Below are 17,032 nucleotides of genomic sequence, written 5' to 3'. Positions count from 1 at the left end.
CTCATATACATTCTTTGCATGGTAGGGAATAAAATACTTTTTTACAGCATAGTTGGAGTTTTGTGAATATTCCCCAAGATACAAATCTAGCCCAATTATATGAAACATAGGAAGCTGTCTTGACACAGACCATTCCATCCAGTTCAACATTAATTTCATAGACTGCCATAATAATAATAATAATAATAATAATAATAATAATAATAATAATAATACTTTATTTATACCCCGCCACCATCTCCCCAACGGGGACTCGGGGCGGCTTACATGGGGCCATGCCCAAAACAATACAATATAAACAGCATATAAAAGAACAACACATCACAACACAGAGAGCAATACAATAAATAATAATATCCATTACAATACAAATCAAGGAAGCAATGAAAAACATTGTCTCCAAAACATATTTATACATAAGTCATTTCCTACCTGGAAGGATATTTCAGGGAGATAATACAGATATGAAACATGTGCTGTTCCACTGAATGACAGAATTTCCCAAAGTGGAGAAATTCCTTTAGGGTATTCTCCTTATGGAGGCACACAACTCTATTTTGCAGCGACGCCAAGGGAGTGCCAAGTCCTTAAATTCATAGCAATTCTGGAAAAATTGTGTCACATTTTGTTGAAGTAATATGTCTGATTTAATGAAATAATACATAGAAATAGAGCTTTTCTGTGAAAGTTAGCCCCTCAAAGGACTCACTAAAGCAGAGCACTAGGACTATTCAGGACCAAGGACAGAACTTTGCATGCACTACATAGATGGATGTGTGTGCCTTTCAATTGCCTGTGAATTTATGGCACCACACAAATTAACAGGGTTTTCTTAGGCAATGAATCCTCAAAGGTGGTTTTGCCAGTACCTTCCTCTGAAATATATCCTACAGCATTTAGAATTTGTTGATAATTTCCTATCCAGGTATTTAAAGTATTTAGACCTAGATCTTTCTGAAAGGACCTAGTACAGCACTTTGTGCAACTAAGGATTTTCAAGCATTTAATTAGCTCATATATTTCAAGTCCCACTGCCACCTCCTAATAACTGCCATTCTTGTATGATTTCTCCTCATTTACATACAGTAGAGTCTCGCTTATCCAACATAAACGGGCCGTCAGAACGTTGGATAAGCGAATATGTTGGATAATAAGGAGAGATTAAAGAAAAGCCTATTAAACATCAAATTAGGTTATGATTTTACAAATTAAGCACCAAAACATCATGTTATACAACAAATTTGACAGAAAAAGTAGTTCAATACGCAGTAATGCTATGTAGTAATTACTGTATTTACGAATTTAGCACCAAAATATCACGATGTATTGAAAACACTGACTACAAAAATGCGTTGGATAATCCAGAACGTTGGATAAGCGAGTGTTGGATAAGTGAGACTCTACTGTAGTTTCAAACTTATCAATTCCTGAGGGAGTAGTAATCATAAGGACCCTCAGTAAACATGTAGAAGAAGGAAGAACAGCCTCCGACTTCCCTGCTTGTTTTCCCATCTTTGCTTGCCATTGTGGTTATTGTGACTGGAGTTTGCAGGCCCAAGGAAGGAAGGAAGGAAGGAAGGAAGAAGCCAGGCCCAGGCGGGCTATGAGATCACCATTATGGCTGACCATTCTGAAGAGTGCACATTTCAATACCAGAGTTCTCTTCCTTCATTGCCAGTTCCTGCTCTTGATGAATCATTACAGAAATACCTCGATTCAGTGAGACCTTTCCTAAAGGAGGAAGAATTTCAGCAAACTCAGGACATAGTAGAAAGATTTGAAAATGGAATTGGAAAGGAACTGCATCAAAAATTATTTGAAAGAGCAAAAGTGAAGTGGAATTGGCTTGAGGAATGGTGGCTCAATGTAGCCTATCTCGAAGCCCACTTATCAACACAAATCTATTATAATTTTGGAGGCCCAGGTCCTTACCTTGAACACTTCTGGCCAATGAAAGAAGGGACTCAGATAGAAAGAGGCTCCATAACTATATGGATTTCTTTGAAATTCTGGGAACTACTGAGAACAGAAAAGTTGCGTGTCCACAAATCAAATAATATGCCTCTGGATATGAATCAGTTCCGAATGCTGTTTTGCACTTGCATGATTCCAGGAACTGTGCAAGATTCAATTGCCAATTATTTCAGGACAGAGAGTGAAGGTGAATGCCCATCTCATTTGGTAGTGCTGTGCCGAGGTCGAATTTTTGCATTTGATGGGGTACATGATGGCCATATATTAACCCCACCAGAGATTTGTAGGCAGCTTTACTACATCCAAGAGATATGTCACAATGAACCTAAGGGACCTGGACTGGCTGCATTAACCTCTGAGTAAAGAACCCCATGGGCAAAGACACGTGAATATCTTATCAACCTAGATACAAAGAATTTGCTCCATTTGGAAAAAATACAGAACAGCTTATTTGTGATCTCCTTAGATGAAGCAAGTCCCCAAGCCACTTCTGAAGATTATTCAGAGGTCACCAAGTTGTCACCAACAGGCGATCCAACATTAAGTTCGGGAGACAAATCCTATAACAAGATTATGTTTTTGAATGGATTATTTGGCTCAAATTGTGATCACTCTCCTTTTGATGCCATGGTTTTGGTTGTCTTCTGTTCTTTTATTGACTCCAAAATCATCGAATTAGAGGGAAAATGGAAGGGATCAGAAAGAGTGCGGGATATCCCTTGGCCAGAGGAGCTTTTGTTCAGTTTGGATCAGAAAGTGCTAAAAGACATTGCTCATGCTAAGGAGCAGTATGAAAAGAAGACACCTGATGTAGAATTGGTGAATTATGCTTTTACTTTCTTTGACAAAGCTCTGATCAAGAAACAGACGCTTTATCCTGATATATTCGTTCAGCTTGCTCTTCATGGCTTATTACTGACATCATGGACACCCAGGTTGCTGCTATGAAACTGCTACAACCAGACCCTATTACCATGGCCTCATAGAAACTATGCGGCCCTGCACCATAGAAGCAGTTGAATGATGTAAATCCATGCTCGATCCAACTTTTAATATCGGCCAACGAAAGCACCTTATGCTGAAGGCCTTTGCAAAGCACCATAAACGGATGAAAGAGTATGAAATTGGAAAAGGATTTGGCTGTCACCTCTTAGGCCTTCGGTTTCTCTCCAAAGAGCACAGCCATCCTATGCCTGAAATCTTCCTGAATACTGCTTTCAGTAGAAGTGGAGGAGGTGAAAACTTTGTTCTTTCCACTAGCTTGGTAGGCTACACAAGAGTTGGGGGAGCTGTTGTTCCAATAGTATACCATGGTTATGGCTTTTTCTACAGAATTAGAGTAAACATGTAACTTATCCGACATTCACTTATCCAACATTCTGGATTATCCAACTTAGTCTGTCTCCCACCCAGATCCACAGCTGTTTCTCTAGGCAGCAAGGACTGAATTTATTATGGATTTAACTTCCAACAATGTTGTTACTATAAGTTCATCTTATGCAATTCTGTCTTTATTTGTAGTCAATTTTTACTAGTCAATGTTTTTTGTAGTCAATGTTTTCAATACATTACAATGTTTTGATGCTAAATTCATAAATACAGTAATTACTACATAATGCTACCATATATTGAACTGCTTTTTCTGTCGATTTGTTTTAAAAGATGATGTTTTGGTAATTATTTTGGAAAATCATAACATAATTTGATGTTTAATAGGCTTTTCCTTAATCCCTCCTTATTATCCAACATTTTATTATCTTTATTATCCAACATTCTGCCCACCCATTTATGTTGGATAAGCAGTTCTCTACTGTACAAGGTTTCTTTCCTTTCTGCTAGGGACACATGTAGTGTAGTTGACAATTCTCCAGGCAATAGAATAGGTGTGTGTTTCCATTGCAGTATTATAAACTCGCAGTGTGTAGAAACACCATATTGGTCTGATCTCAGGATGAGAAAAGCAAAAGCTTCCATAAATACCTTTTCACTTAAGCTTTAAATATGAATGATAACTAAATGGTTCACATCAGTGGCACTCCAGGAGTTTTAGACTTCAATTCCCCAAAAGCTCAGCAAGCTTAGCAAATGATCAAGAATTTTGGAAGCTGAAGTAAGAAACACTCGAAGGATCAAAGGCTGAAACCTACTGGTCTATATGATGGAGTCAAGATATTGGAAGAGCTGGAAATGAACTGGGAGCCAGAGCAACTCTCCCAGGATCTTGTACACATCATATAGATCATTACGTTATGTACTGGTCCAGATTATCTGAAAGACCTTTCTCTCTTTCTTTCTTTCTTTCTTTCTTTCTTTCTTTCTTTCTTTCTTTCTTTCTTTCTTTCTTTCTTTCTTTCTTTACTAGCTTGGGGACCTGGCGATGCCCGGGTCATTTGAGAATGGTATTACAGTAGAGTCTCACTTATCCAACATAAACGGGCCGGCAGAACGTTGGATAAGTGAATATGTTGGATAATAAGGAGGGATTAAGGAAAAGCCTATTAAACATCAAATTAGGTTATGCTTTTACAAATTAAGCACCAAAACATAGAATCATAGAATCATAGAATCATAGAATAGTAGAGTTGGAAGAGACCACATGGGCCATCTAGTCCAACCCCCTGCTAAGAAGCAGGAAATCGCATTCAAAGCACCCCCGACAGATGGCCATCCAGCCTCTGCTTAAAAGCCTCCAAGGAAGGAGCCTCCACCACGGCCCCGGGGAGAGAGTTCCACTGTCGAATAGCTCTCACAGTGAGGAAGTTCTTCCTGATGTTCAAGTGGAATCTCCTTTCCTGTAGTTTGAAGCCATTGTTCCGTGTCCTAGTCTGCAGGGCAGCAGAAAACAAGCTTGCTCCCTCTTCCCTATGACTTCCCTTCACATATTTGTACATGGCTATCATGTCTCCTCTCAGCCTTCTCTTCTGCAGGCTAAACATGCCCAGCTCTTTAAGCCGCTCCTCATAGGGCTTGTTCTCCAGACCCTTAATCATTTTAGTCGCCCTCCTCTGGACGCTTTCCAGCTTGTCAACATCTCCCTTCAACTGTGGTGCCCAAAATTGGACACAGTATTCCAGGTGTGGTCTGACCAAGGCAGAATAGAGGGGGAGCATAACTTCCCTGGATCTAGACACTATTCCCCTATTGATGCAGGCCAGAATCCCATTGGCTTTTTTAGCAGCCGCATCACATTGTTGGCTCATGTTTAACTTGTTGTCCACGAGGACTCCAAGGTCTTTTTCGCACACACTGCTGTCAAGCCAGGCGTTCCCCATTCTGTATCTTTGATTTCCATTTTTTCTGCCGAAGTGAAGTATCTTGCATTTGTCCCTGTTGAACTTCATTTTGTTAGTTTTGGCCCATCTCTCTAGTCTGTCAAGATCGTTTTGAATTCTGCTCCTGTCTTCTGGAGTGTTAGCTATCCCTCCCAGTTTTGTGTCATCTGCAAACTTGATGATCGTGCCTTCTAACCCTTCTTCTAAGTCATTAATAAAGATGTTGAACAGAACCGGGCCCAGGACGGAGCCCTGCGGCACTCCACTTGTCACTTCTTTCCATGATGAAGACGACGCATTGGTGAGCACCCTTTGGGTTCGCTCGCTTAGCCAATTACAGATCCACCTAACCGTAGTTTTGTCTAGCCCACATTTTACTAGTTTGTTTGCCAGAAGGTCGTGGGGGACTTTGTCGAAGGCCTTACTGAAACATCATGTTATACAACAAATTTGGCAGGAAAAGTAGTTCAATACACAGTAATGCTATGTAGGAATTACTGTATTTACAAACTTGGCACCAAAATATCATGATGTATTGAAAACATTGACTACAAAAATGCGTTGGATAATCCAGAATGTTGGATAAGCGAGACTCTACTGTATTTGTCTTTCAATGTTATGTATTCTGTTTGGAGTGGGTGAACTACAATTCCCAGAATCATGGCTCAATCCTCCCCAAACCCTGCCTGTATGAAAAGTTGGCCATTTTGGGCCTGTGTACCAAGTGTGGTTCAGATATGTCGTTGGCTGGTCATCGGCTGGCTGCAGTACTCTCTTGGTGGGGGTGAACGACTACAACTCCCAGAGTCCCGGGGCAATTGCCCTGAAACATCTGTCAGTATCCACAGCAGGCAATATTCAGTTTGTGTGCCAAGTTTGGTCCAGATCCATCATTGGCTGGGTTCAGTGGTCTTTGGATGCAGGTGAACTACAACTCCCAAAATCAAGGCCCCTTCCCACAAACACGTGCAGTATGTTCAGTTGGTCATGAGGCTTCTCTGTGCGAAGTATGGTCCTGGTCCATTGTTGGTGGGGGTCACTGTTTTTCTGGATGCAGGTGAACTATAACTCCCTTTTCCCCCCAACTTGTACAATATGTTGTATTGGTTATGGGGGCTCTGTGTGCCAAGTTTGGTCCTGGTCCATCATCAGTGGGGTTTGAAGTGCTCATTCATTGTAGGTGAATTATAAATCCCAGTACCTACTACTCCGAAATGTCCAGGGCAATTCCCCTACAAACACACCAGTATTCAAATCTGGGCATATCAGGTATGCATGGCAAGTTTGGTCCAGACCCATCATTGTTTGGGTTCATAGCATTCTGGGTGTAGGTGAGATCTACAGGGTGAGGCTTCTTCTTGGTACTCCCATCATAACAGGCATGCCTTGTTATGTGGCTGCTGAAAGTCTTGTTAGTGGCTGCTCTCATCCTCTGGAACACCTTTCTGCAGAAAGCTAGATTGGCTTATACAATAAATGCTTTTAATTTATGAAAGCTTTTATTGTAATAGCAGGGTAATATATTTTATACATCTTTTAACTTTGATATGTTTTAAGTGATTTTAAAATGTATTTTGCTTTTGGTTGTTGTTGTTGTTGTTGTTATTATTATTATTATTATTATTATTATTATTATTATTATTATTATTATTATTTCCCACTTCTCTTCATGGTTCAAGGCAGGGTACAACACAGCCAAAAAACATATACCAAATTACATATTACAAAAATTAAAACATGATATCAATAGAATGCAAATTCAAAATTTACTGTTCAAAATTGACTGGATAGACCTGCCTTCAGTTGTGTTTAACTCTTTTAGCGCCCTTCCAGACAGGGCCCAAATCCCGAGCCCTGTCGGATTTTTACCTGAGGCATCCACATGACGCCTCAGGTAAAAGTGAAATAATTTGAGACTAAGCAGGTTCTGCTTTGTTCCAAGTTATTTAGATACCTCATTATCTCCAGGCCTTCCTGAAAGGCCTGGTTCTAATGGGAAATAGGCCCTGTGAGGATTCCCTCCCGAGTAGTCCTGGGACTACCCAGGGATCTGTCCCCACATCCCACCTCAGTTCTTCAGGCTTCCAAAAAACCAGAGAACCAAGGAGAGCATCCCCTTCCCACCCAAGACATTAAAAATAAATAAAAACTTACCAGGTCACCATTAGGCCTCTTTGGAGGTCTCCTGGAGCATACCAATGACACACCAGGAGGTGGGGGCGGGAATATGTATAATATGTGCACTCCCCAGATGTTCTAGATGTTTTAGATTGTGTGGTAATTTTTTTAACTATGTTGATTTTCAAAGACAGCTTGAGTTTCATTCTGAGAGAAAGACAATATATAAATAAAATAAAATAAGAGAAATCACATTACCATGTGATACACACATACACCTATATCCAATAATAATTGAATTCACTGAGTTCTTGTTATTTATTTATTGCACTTGCATACTGCTTTTTTCATTCCTAGGGGGACCCAAAGGGGTTCCTAACTTAATCAATGGCAAAATTCTACACAAATATAGGACACTGTGAGCTGTGTGAGTTCAATTATTATTGGATATACATGCCTCTCAAATGAATTAATCAAATATCCCTTTAAAAACTAGGTAGAGAAGTAGAATGGGATGTCTTTAACCATCTCTAATTATCTCACTGAAAAGATACTTGGAATTTTCATTAAAAAGAAATAGCTTCAAAATTGTATATAACGAAAAGGTTTGTAAAATATGAAGGTATAAAGCAAACATAAATTCACACTGAAAGAAGTGAAGAATGAGAGTGTCACTGAATGGAGGTTACAGAGCAACAAACAAATTGTCCTTAAATAAACCACCCAGGTAATACCATTGATCCCTCAGTTCAAAGAAATTGGAGTCCATGGGGACTAACTATAAATACTGGCACTAGGAGCATCAAAACTGTTTGCTTCAAAGAGGATAGCTTAAATAGATGAAACAATTCAGAGATTTTGTCAAAAGACCTCTTGGCCTTTTAAAAAGTAAGATGGAATTTGATATGCAATGCAGGGATTTGTAAAGTCCCTAAAGAAGCACAGACTGAAGCTCTTGGCTCATTCAAGTTTAGTGGACCTGGGATTTGTGCAGGGGGTTGGGGTTCAGCCAGATAACTTCCTGAGAAGCAAATATAAAATCCAAAACACAAGAACATGGAGACAAGAAAGTACTAAGAAACATCTCTACTCAACATAGTTAAACAAAAATTTCCTATATATTTTGAAATTACTTCAAACAACAAAAGTGAGAATTTAAGTTGGGCACATTCATAATCTGCAGAACTATAACAAGAAAAAAGTAGGAGATGTGCAAGGGTTTTACTATTATTCTTTCATGGCAGAGATGGTGTTTGGAATTGAGATCTAGAATACACAGTTTAACTCTTTGGAACACATTTGGTCTACAATTAGTTTGGCTCAAATCTTCAACTTCTCAACCCCTTTACTTTCCTAATGTTTATTACCAGGAAGCAAAAGCTAAACAAAAATGTAAAATGTACTATAGTGAATTTCATTAGTCAGCCATTTAGTCTGGTCTTTTAGGAAAGATATATCAGTTTGAAAAACTACAGTTGCACCTACATTGTATAATTAATGCAGTTTGACACCATTTAACTGCCTTTGCTCGATGCTATGGAATCCGGGGAATTATAGTTTTGTGAGACAGCTTTACTCTTTAGCAAAGAAGGTCATGTAAAACTACAATTCCTGTGATTCCTTATCAATGAGCCATAGCATTTAAACAGCATTAATTGCATTAATTCTACAGTGTATATCCACCATAGAATACTCATGAATGATTTGGATGATGTTTCAAGAATTCTGACTTACTAACATTAAAGACATAACCTATACATCATTATTTCTACAGACATTCAGCGAAAAAATAGGAAGAGGGCAGAGAGTGCACAATAATATTCAAAATGAGGAGGCAACTTAGCCATAGCCATAAACCATTTTCTAGTGTCCAGCTTAAAGAACAGACATGTTCTTAGGGGTCTTGGAATGTGGTATATACTTGGGCAATGGCTACATTTCCCCCCATGGTTTCTTCAAGATGTCATCATCATCATCATCATCATCATCATCTCCACTTCCCTCTTTTAAATGAGACTCAAAATGTCTCACAACCTTTAAAAAATGCAATGCAATTCAAAATGTCCCCTCTGAGCCAGTTCTCTGCTTCCACAAATAAACATTTTTTATTATGTGGCAGAGGAGTCTTTTCATGAAAGTGCTATCATTTTATCCTTTCTTTGTACTTTTAATAACATGTTTATTTGATTGACTGAGAACCTGCATCAAACATGTAGCCACAATGTTGTGGCTATTGCGCATCTCCCCATCCAACCTCAAACCCAAACTTTAAAAGCTGCTCAGACATGTTGGGCAATGAAGGCTTCTGCTGCCTGTGAGCAGGTTGCTTCAGGGTGATAACATGCAACAGACACCATTGTGGGATATTGCCACAACTCTTCATCATAGTGTCACTTCTTGGGGGGAGGTAGGTGGTCATGCCATTCTGCAGAGACCTGCTTAGAAACAGATCTCTATTGCTTGGGATGGCTGAGTGGTTTTTAAGGTGGGTCTCACTTCAATTGCGCTTCAATCACAAATGAGAATACAAGGTGGTAACAATGTCCTAATGACGTTCTGACTAACAGTATACCAGTCATTGTAACAATTTGTGTTAACTACCTTGGATGTTGGGATAAAGACTGATAGCTAGATAATGGATATATAGATGATAGATAGATAGCCCTGTACAAAGAGGTTGAGGGAAATTATTTTCTTTGCTTTTCCCTTCCTAAGCCAGCCTTCTCTTCTTTTTTTTTCAAATTCTCTGTGACGGGGGATGGGGGTTACTGTCTGAGATGAATTGTGCTGGACTTAAGAAAATATTGGGATCCCCTGTACTTGGATGGAATAATCAACAGCCAGATAAGATTAAGAATCTGTACTATTAGAGGAAACAACTAGGAAAAGTTAATAGTCATCCAATGTAAGTGGATTGCATTGGAAAAGATGGCTCTTTTTCTACCTAGAATGGGCCACGACTTCCATGTTATACATCTAGCTTGAGCTTGAACATTAAAGGAGCTATCCAAAGTGATAAATGCATTTTGAGAATAGGTTTCAGTACCTTGGCCAGCTCTATATAATTCAGATACACCACCTGCTGACATGAAAGCTACCAAGGTTACTTGGAGCAACGTTAAGACTGAAAAATATTTGATGCAACTCTAGTTAAAATTCAACAATCAGCATTTATTTCATTGATCTAGTAGTGGCTAATAGGCTTGAGCGATCCATGAAAAAATTGATTCTAAACTCGTTTCAAAAGTAGGGGGCGCCAGCGTTTCGTTTCTGATGTCATTTCCGAATTTTGCCCTCAAAATTTTTCGAAATTTAACGAAAATTCATTAGTTTCAAAAGTAATTCGTTAATGGCGGACGCGCATGCGCAGTGGCCAAAAAAAAACAGCACGAGGGGAGATTTTACAGGACTCTCCCGCCCTCATTTTTTGAGTGATCTTCTTCAAACTTGGTACAGTGGTAGAACACATTTAACACTGATAGCTCACCAAAATGTGGAACGTTTCCTTATCCTCTGATTTTTGGCGAATTTTCATAGCTTTTATAATAAACCATTTTTTAATAATTGCAGAAATCTGTTCCTAGTTTGAAAGTCTTATTTCCTGTTTCATTGGGTTGTCTTTACTGTGAAAGTCATTGTTCTACTTCAGAAACTTTGTTTTTGTGGCTGAAACTTTGTTAAATTGGTGTGTGTGTGATATATACTGTATAACATAACATATTATGGTTTGGTCCACCAATTTAACAAATGTGTGTGTGTGATATATACTATATATATATATATATATATATATATATATATATATATATATATAGTCCCTGCATATGTGTGTGTGTGTGTGTGTGTGTGTGTGTGTGTGTGTGTGTGTGTATAGGTAAAGGTAAAGGTATCCCTTGACGTTAAGTTCAGTCATGTCTGACTCTGGGGGTTGGTGCTCATCTCCATTTCTAAGCCCAAGAGCCAGTGTTGTCCATAGACACCTCCAAGGTCATGTGGCCGGCATGACTACATGGAGTGCCATTACCTTCCCGCCAGAGCGGTACCTATTGATCTACTCACATTGGCATGTTTTCAAGCTGCTAGGTTGGCAGAAGCTGGAGCTAACAGCGGGCACTCACTCTGCTCCCGGGATTTGAACCTGGGACCTTTCAGTCTGCAAGTTCAGCAGCTCAGTGCTTTAACACACTTCGCCACCGGGGCTCATGTATATATAATATACATACACATACACACAATGTGGAGAATATGTGGAAAGGTAGATAAGTTGGGAGCCACAGCGAAGGCACCTTCCTGGGAGCAAAATAATAATAATAATAATAATAATAGTGCGGTTTTCTGGCATTGTATATTTCTGCCGCTTCTGTGACTGTTCATTTGGGTTTTGATGATTCCGTAGCCCACTTGTCGATGGATGTCCAGAATCAGCGGCATCCACCGCGGTCCTTTTTATCCTGGGCGACGACCGAGCCAGAATAGACTTCGTTTGGGTTTGATTCTCCATAATGCTAATGGGTTAGGTGCTCTTAGTTCTGCTCCTCAGCTGAGGCCTCTCTGGCTTGGTTGGACCTGCCGGTAGTTACACTACCGCCAGGACAGCCCTCAGTCATCATTGGAGCAGTTAAGCCCCCCCCCCCCACCACGTCAAGGTGGCACCTTGGAACTTATGCCTCAAGTACCACCTGCCAGCAGCAAAGAACTGGTGGGATCACAAACCAGCAAAGGTCGTGGAAAATGAACACGCAAAGATACTGTGGGACTTCTGAATGCAGACTGACAAAGTTCTGGAACACAACACACCAGACATCACAGTTGTGGAAAAGAACAAGGTTTGGATAATTGATGTTGCCATCCCAGGTGACAGTCGCATTGACGAAAAACAACAGGAAAAACTCAGCCGCTCTCAGGACCTCAAGACTGAACAGCAAAGACTCTGGCAGAAACCAGTGCAGGTGGTCCCGGTGGTGATGGGCACACTGGGTGCCGTGCCAAAAGGTCTCAGCCAGCATTTGGAAACAATAGACGTTGACAAAATCACTTTTGCCAACTGCAAAAGGCCACCCTGCTGGGATCTGCACGCATCATCCGAAAATACATCACACTTGGGAAGTGTTCAACTTGTGATTTTGTGATATGAAATCCAGCATGACTATCTTGTTTGCTGTATCATACAATATAATAATAATAATAATAATAATAATAATAATAATAATAATAATAAAAAATCCCTTACAATATCCAAGATGGCTCACTGCTACAGAATCTTGGGAGCTTTAGTTTGGTATGGTACCATTATTGGCAGAGAAAGCTAAGCTGTAGGAGTTGAAATCCAATCATTTATCCTCCCTATAGAATCAATTTTATATGCATTTTTAGCTATAATTTATTTGCTATTTTATTGTGTTGTGTTTTTATTATTGTATAAAGCATTGAATATTTGCCTTTGCATTTGGAAGCTGCCCTGAGTCCTTTTGTGGAGAGAGGGCAGGTTAGAAATAGATTAATAACAATTATTATTATTATTATTATTATTATTAAATATCTGGAGGACTAAAGTTTGCCCATGCCTGCTCTATACTGCACTTTCCAGAACTTTCCCATCACAATCTGCTTTTGAGCTGGATACATGATCAAGACATTATTTCCAGCTTACTGAAGTTGGCTGCATATGTTTTGTCTGAGGGTCAGAAATGGCCTTAAAGCCATCTTGTGCAGCTTCCAAAACCCAACACTTGAGAACATTTTGCACTATAGCCATTAGCCAGATATTTCCAAGGTCGTACTCAAAGGGCTTGGCAAATATACCCTTTTTTGAGATGGATCTAAATCAGGCATGGGCAAACCTTGGCCCTCCAGATGTTTTGGACTTCAACTCCCACAATTCCTAACAGCCAGTATTTGAGAACACAGAAATGCTGGACCACTCTAAAAACCACCGTGTCAGACTACACAGAGAAGCCACTGAAATCCACAAGAAGCACATGGACAATTTCAACAGAAAAGCTAAAATCAGGACAGTAAAAGAACAACACCCAGAAAATGGGAATTCCAGACAGGAAACAATCAGGGCCAGCTAATACCTCCCAACAAAGGATTCCCCCAGGTAGGAAGCAGCCAGGCTTTGAAGCTGCAAGGCTATTCAATGCTAATCAAGGTGACCAATTGCAACATTCACACTTGCCTCCCACAGACAAGAGTTCTTTCTCCCACCCTGGACCTTCCACAGATATATAAACCCCACTTGCCTAACTTCGCACAGACGTCAAAACCTCTGAGTATGTCTGCCACAGATGTGGGTGAAACGTCAGGAGAGAATGCTTCTGGCACATGGCCATAGAGCCCGGAAAACTCATAGCAACCCAGCCAGTAGGCTGTTGCTGAACAACCTATGAACTTTTAGCATTAAAGGAAAAAATGCCCAAGATTTTATCACTTAATACTGTTGGCATGTCTGGAGAAGAAGAATAGAACGCTTCTATACCAGGCAAGGGCAAACTTTGCCCATGTCTGGTGTTAGGAATTGTGGGAGTTGAAATTCAAAACAATCTGACAAAAAACTGGGAGCTGTAGTTTGGCATGGCACTGGCTCTCTTCTGCAGGGAAGGCTAGGTAGGGACTTTGTAAAACTACAACTCACATGATTACATGGCACTGAATCTGTTACAAGTGAGCTGGTGCCAGATTCCTTTCTGGGAGCAGGAGCTGTTTTGGGTTTGGCGTCTCCTCCTGGAGATATCTCTTAAAGGGATATCCTCTGGCTCTTTAGGAAGGCTGGCTCCACAGGCTCTGGGGTTTCCCCTTTAAGCCAACTGCCTTAAAGAAGCAAAACCAAACGAGAAGGCTCCAAGGCATGGCTCTTTCTTCTCTTCTCTCTTCGCTTCTCTCTTCTCTTCCCTCCCTCCCTGCTTCCCCCTCTCTCTGCGACCTCTCAGAGAGAGAGAGAAGCAGGGAGGGGAGAGAGAGAAGGGAAGAGAGAGCAATGCGGAAGGCTTCTAATGAGCCGGTGGTCCCCGCGGGGGGGGGGGGGGGGAGGGGGGGCGTCTCAATGGCATTTTAAAAATGCTAGCAGATCGATGGCCATGCCTCTCCCTCCCTCCCTCTTCCGCTCTGATTGGCTGAGAGGCATGCCAACATGGCTTCTCCTCTCAGAGGGGCTACAGCTACATCCGAAGACATCAGAAACAAACGAAAAAAGGTACTTTTATTATTCAAATTCGTAATATTTGTAAGGCAGTGAACAGATGGTTCAAATGTCAATTCAAAAGTACTTACGAAACAAATTTTTAATGAATTTAACGAACTAACGAAAAATTTGCTCAAGCCTAGCTAACACTACTAGAAGCCATTTCTTTTCATCGTTTTCTATTTACAAAGAAAAAAATCTTACTAAACTTTGTAGTATTCAATAAAGATTGGTTCTTACCTTAAAAATTGATGTGTTTTAAAGCTAAGAGAGACTAGCTTTGTGTGGTTTAAATATTTGCATGTATCAATTGTTCAGGAGAGATAGGAAAGGCTGAATCCCAGTGGAAAGATTTGAGCAGGGAAGGTAAGCAGAATGTAAAGTAGCATTTCCCCCATCTCATCAGTATGTGTATGATTTCTAATTATCGTTGTAAGGAGAGAGAGAGAGAAGTAAGCCAGGTGCTCTAAGACGTTCTTTTGACTATAAGAAATCCTTGGTCCCTCACTGTTGCTCCAAGCTCCCTTCTCCACACATACATCCACTGATTCATAGGACAGCCTTGTCAACACAATACCCAGAAACAACATTATCTATATAAGATCCATTAGCAGGCTATGCATCTTTTCATGCTTTTACCTTCCAAGACAGAGGTTGGGGGAAGAGGATATAGAATGACCCTTTTCTGTCTAAAAGCAAAGCCTTCAATTGAGATAGCAATGTTCCCTGACAGACATGACTTCTGAATAATAATTTTCAGCTACCATTCACAGCTCATTAGTGTGGGACTACATTTTTAAACAGCAATATATGCTTTAAAAGTCTACTACCTTGCACGAACAGTCAAGGAAATTATACAGTTTCAAATGCCAGCACTTTAAAATAGAAAGAGAAGAAGAAAGAAAGCAAAAAAGGGAAAAGGAAATAAAAAAGAAACCCTGAAGTGACATACTTTGAATTCTGCCTTTCGAAAGAATTGCTATGACAAGACTTGTAATTATACAGTATCTGGAAACCCTTCCGAGTGCAGATTCTATTATATTTTATTGCTCCAAAGTTCAATGAAACTCTTTAGAAAGTGCATTTTACTAATCAAGCTAAAAGCAACTTTGGTAACAACATATTAATTTATATTGTTTATTAAACATGTAGATGCTGACTAAACAAGTGACTCCTGTTTATTTCCTGAAGATGCCTCCTAGGCGATATTTGCTTTCATGTGTCTTTATTTTCTGCAGTAAGGAAATTCAGGAGACGGAACTAAATTTCACTGTAAAAACAAAGCTTAATTGTATACCACCCACTATTTGATTGCACCTGTTAAATGGTTGTAAGGTTCCAATCTTTATTAACAAGGGTATATGCTTAAGTCCATTAAGATTAATCTCATTGTCTCTGCGAAGTGCAAATCGCTTTGTGGCATGCAAGGTTTTTTCCTTTTTGTTATTGCTCAGGATAATTATCCTCTTTCCTAGCACTAAATATGCTTTGGTTTTATAATAGATGGATGTTCTAATAAAACAGTTATAGAATTAGAAAATACAATTTGTTTGCAGAAGATAGTGTTTTGCTGGAAGGTAGGCAACTGTGCCTGCCACTCATGAGGTTTCCCTTAATTTGATCTACAAACACACATCCTACATAGGCAATAGTGAGAGATAATGAGACATCCAGATACAGTGTTGCCTCATTTATCACGGGGATTACGTTCCAGGACCACTCCTGAAAAGTGAAAATCCACGAAGTAGGGATGCTATATTTGTGTTGTTTGCAAGTAGAGTCTCTGTCCCCTCCTCATCTCTCAAGCACGCACATACACACACCCGCCGCTGCTGCCGCCTTGTGAGGCGAAAATAAAGCTGCTTCAACCTCCTTTTCTTTCCCTTCCTTAGGCTTCTCCTTAGGAAGGATGTAAAAAGAGGGATTTATAAGGGATTTATAATATTATTTTATGATTTATACTAATATTTTAGTGTTTATTAAAAACCCGCAAAAGAGCGAGGGAGTGAAAAGTGAACCACGAAGTAGCGAGGGAACACTGTATATCCAAAGAACAGCAGTTGACCAGTCTGCGATGGCCAGTGAATTTGATTTTCAATAGTCTAGTTGATGCTCCTCTCAAGGTGTTCTTTATCATCTTTTTCAGATGTACAGGAATTGACCAAGGGTTACATGTGACCCCCAAAAGTCTTAATAAGATCGGGGATAGAGAAAATGGAGTCAGTGTGGACTCCAAACTCTTTGTAATTGTCCACCCCTGCTCTGTTGAGGTATTACCCAGCCCAAATCTGTCTGTACAGTACAACACACACACTTGGGGCAGTAAGTAGAAGAGATGAGAAAGTTCTAATGAAACAACAGGAGAGGTTGCAGATAGAAAGAAAGGGCCATCGTTCCCCTGTTTGTTCTACTTCTTCCATCTCTTACAGTTTCTCCAAAACTTCCCTCTCATTCCATTTTAGAGTTCTACTATCCTGAAACCTTTATA

The 17,032-nt window shown here is 40.0% G+C and overlaps 1 protein-coding gene and 1 pseudogene across 1 annotated transcript in view; one reads left to right on the top strand and one right to left on the bottom strand.

Annotated features, from left to right (window-relative positions):
* Positions 1–17,032, bottom strand: part of LOC134297423 (probable serine/threonine-protein kinase DDB_G0267686) — a 335,395-nt gene that overhangs the window by 250,675 nt on the left and 67,688 nt on the right. The window lies entirely within an intron of this gene.
* LOC100559454 (peroxisomal carnitine O-octanoyltransferase-like) lies at positions 1,618–3,012 on the top strand (annotated as a pseudogene).

The sequence above is a fragment of the Anolis carolinensis genome, chromosome 3, assembly GCF_035594765.1.
Source record: "Anolis carolinensis isolate JA03-04 chromosome 3, rAnoCar3.1.pri, whole genome shotgun sequence".
Classification (NCBI taxonomy): domain Eukaryota; kingdom Metazoa; phylum Chordata; class Lepidosauria; order Squamata; family Dactyloidae; genus Anolis; species Anolis carolinensis.
The sequence above is the reverse complement of the archived record's forward strand: the minus strand, read 5'-3'. Positions and strand labels throughout refer to the sequence as shown.